The sequence below is a fragment of the Pygoscelis adeliae genome, unplaced genomic scaffold (assembly GCF_000699105.1).
Source record: "Pygoscelis adeliae isolate BGI_AS28 unplaced genomic scaffold, ASM69910v1 Scaffold202, whole genome shotgun sequence".
Taxonomy (NCBI): domain Eukaryota; kingdom Metazoa; phylum Chordata; class Aves; order Sphenisciformes; family Spheniscidae; genus Pygoscelis; species Pygoscelis adeliae.
The window spans coordinates 3,520,181-3,524,133 of NW_008824544.1; positions in this window are offsets into that span (position 1 = coordinate 3,520,181).

A 3,953-nucleotide genomic window follows, 5' to 3' on the forward strand; every position below is an offset into this window, starting at 1 on the left:
ACTGGAAGATTTTTCTATTATTTTCCTTGGAAAAAAAAAATCCTGTGTATTTATGTTTAAAAGTTCTCAGACTTGACAAGAGTAATAAAGTTGTTCAGCCAACCATGACCATCATAGATGTGCCTAGAGATGGCAGTGCCTGATACCGTCTACAGCAATTCTCAAAACAGCAATGAGAATATTACGTATTTCTGGTTTTATTAACACAGACTATACGTGCAATTATCTGTGGCACATGCTTATTCTTACTCTAAGGAAAATCATACATAGTTGATTTTCATAATAGCCAACAAAGCTTTGCCAAAGGTGACTTGTGCTAGTTCTCAGTTCTAGCTACGAAGTACGTTTGCTGTGTTTAATTAGCCTTTAGTGCCTCCTTACTCCTGTCAAGAATAATCTGCAATTGGCTGAATGGTGGCAGAGAAGAACTGTACCGGAGTAACTTGGAAGAGGTTCATATCTTCAGGACACTGCTGCGTCAGCTGGAGTCATTGGATGATTCCCTCGGGATACTTCAGCGTGGGTCAGCAGCTCACCCAGTGAACACTGATCAGTGTCCCAGGTACCGGTTGGAGGTTTGGTTGTTTCGGGTTGTAAGAAAACTGGATTTTTTCTACTTTGCGACTCAAGTTTGTGATGTGGAGTACGATAAAGGATGGTTTATTTTGCAGGCATTCAAAGCTTTTTCAAGAAAAGAGAGAAAGAAAACTAACATTCTTGACTTACAAGCAAAACCAGAGAGATGTTTAATATGCTTTATGTCATCTAAAATATAAAAAGAACTTGAGATATTCTCTAGTAAGCACTCTGGTGTAAGTTAAAAAATAAAAGCTTCAACTTTACTGCAAATCTACTGAGCTGCCAAACAGACTTAACGTTGCAGATGAGTTGTAGCATTGCAATTACATGCTGCATTTATGCCACCTACAGGCACTAACACCAGCCCTTCAACAGGTTTGCCTGCCAAACTTTCTTCGTACTTCTTTTTTGGGCTGCTGTGGGAAGACTCCATAGCAGTCAGCCCTGACCTTCGACCCATAAAAACATTGTTCGGCTTATTAAAAATTAACACAAGCATTTAATTAAGCTGATCCACTAACTGAACTTGCCTCTTCCCTACCACTTAGGTACTGTGACTATGAAGCAATGAGGATACTAAATCAACTTCATCAAGTGCCTTTTGAAATGAGTGGCAAGTGTTACAGCAAACCCAGAAATAGCCTACAGCCTCCACCCAAACCCAGCAACTTTGGGGGTGATACACAGACAGACCTCCCAACAGCATGTATTCCTGTGCCCAAAATAAACAATGCAACTATTCTGAGGGATTTAGGTAATGAGTTTGAGGAGCCTCTTTTTATGCAAAATAAAAACCTCATGGGCACTTTTATGAAGGCAAGCAACAGGGACAGTTGTTTTCCATCAGTAGGATGTTGGCATCTCCAGCAGGACTGTACAGTCTCATGCTGTCTCGGGGAAGAAGCCAGGGGGGAAGTGCCACCTGGAGGACCACTGTCCAGGTCCCCCGCAGCCGGGCTCTCCCACAGCTCTCCTGAGACCACTGGCTCTGTTCATATCCTCAGGCTGGAGACAATCACAGGCCACGGTCATGCAGCTGCCATCTCTAGCCTCCTTGGAACTTAATTTCCTGAGAACTAAGTCAGAACACACACAAGATAATTAAAAGAAGTTCTCTCAACCTTCTTTCCTCACCCCAAGGGACATTTTAAAGTATATACTATTTACCAGCCGCAAAACAGTCTGTTGTTCAATAGAGACACTTGCTTCCACTTTAAATAGCTCAGCAGATGTTACTGCCTTTTTGCCGTAATCTCTCAGATTTTCCTGCAGCCACCCTGCTACGGACAGTGCCAGGGGGATCCCTTTTTTGCACTCAAGCCTCTCAGGCTGCCTGCAAGCTCTCAGTACAGAAGAAGCTTGGGCAAGCTCACATCGTACTGTGCTAACAGCCGGTCTGACGGTGGCTGGTCTGGTGTTTGGATGGCTAAGAGATGTGCCACAGACTGGGAGACAAGGGGCAGCTCTGATGCTATGAAGGTTTCTGCCACTGCTTTGTCAGCTGGGAAATACTACTAAGAGGTTTCAGCAGAGTACCTGACTAAATCAGAGGCGAGTTTGTTGCAGGGGGAGCATGGTGGGCTTCTTTGTTTGGTGTAGGTACCTAGAGACATGCAGGACTCCAGTCAGACTGGGGCTGGATTTTTCTCCTCCTTCTGACTCAGAGGGATAGCTCTCCTGGAGGTGTGAAAGATTAAGTTCTCTTGCATCCTGAAACTAGGCTGCTGCTCGGACCAGTGCTCGCCTCCTCAACCCCACCTTTAATGAACAACAAGCATATTAAGGCTTTCACTTACCCACAGAACTGCCATAACAAGCAGGGCAGCCTCTTCCACTTTTATTTGGAAGTGGGTTGTTTGCCCCATCTCTCAGCTCACTCAAGCTCAGTGTAACCTCAGAGCTTGTCATTAGCTAAGGACACCACCTGAAAAAATAGGAAAGGCACAGACAGACAAGGGCTTTTCACTTCTCAGCAAACACTACTGGCCACCACAAACCCCTGCCAAGGCATTTCTTACCTGCTTCTGCGCAGGTTTGCTTACACCCGGAAAGAGCATTAACTGCTTTAGTTAAGATAAGCAGAACTTCTGTGTGTCCATCCTGATATGTCCATGGCATAACAACAACTGGAAAATAACCATGGATGTGCTAAATAGCAGTGTGGCCACAAGCACTTTTTGAGGCACAGGTTACACACACTGGTCTATTGTCATAAACGGTGCAACTGGTATTAGGATTTAGGGGAAAGCACAGGAAAATTATTCTTGGACAGTTTTTGTACCAGGGGCTTCTGTTCTCCTTTACCCTCCTATCTTCAGCGCCTCTTCTCAGACTCCCTCCACCTTTACCTTTGACAAAAGCATCACTTCTACCATCGCTTTCTTCTACAATACCTTTCTCCAGTCCCCACAGGTGTCTCCTGCTCACCTCTACCCTTCTTTTCATTCCTCCGTTTACAAGAGGAGGCAGAAAGGAGCTACAATTTAGACACACTTCAAGGGTATTGTTTTCAGTTGTGCAAGTTTCGCATTTATCAACACTGAGATCGTCTCCCAAGCATGGACTGCCGGCAATCTGACCTCCAGCCTTTGGTCAGACTTCAGCAAGCTCGGCTACTGAAAGGAAGATAGTCCAGTGACTTGGGAAGCCTAGGATCAGTTTTGGGACACAAAATCCCTTTGCGACTCCGAATAACTCCTTTCACCTCCACGTGATCTTGACTCATTCCTTTAACCCTTCAGCATATCATATATAAAGCGAGGATAGGAACAATCTTTACTTCTGAATGATGCAGTGAGATGGTACTGCATGGCATTTAGGCTCCCTATGGAAATGAGAGGCAAACGAGCACCCAAACCTACACAAGTGCTGCCATCTTTACAGTGAGATGCCACATATACGAGGAGACCTGCTCCTCGTTAAGGCACACAGAGAACTTTGCTGCACCCATTACGGGCCCACAAGAAATCTGAGGAGCCTTCAGCACAGCAATGGCTCTGGCCAAGACAAAGTGAATTCTGTGTGAATGATGTTAAATTCCCCCAGGACTGATTAGAAATCACTTTTTTTTTCCCCCCCTTGTGGTAATGCCAAGATGGATTTCTCCAATAGAAGCACAACATAACGAGACACTGAGCTTTGCTTTCAGACATCGGTCAGGCCAGGTTAGATTCTGCAAAATCAGCGCTTCAGCTTGACTGCTTCACTAATAACTACAGCTCTTGGATAAAAAAAATATTTACACCATCTCCATGTGCTTCACTGCCCGCAATTAAACCATGAGAGAAGCCGCTGACATAAGCCACACACGCCCCAGCACATGCATGAAATAGCTTCGTCCGAGCCCGAGCCCGAGCCCGAGCCCGAGCCCGAGC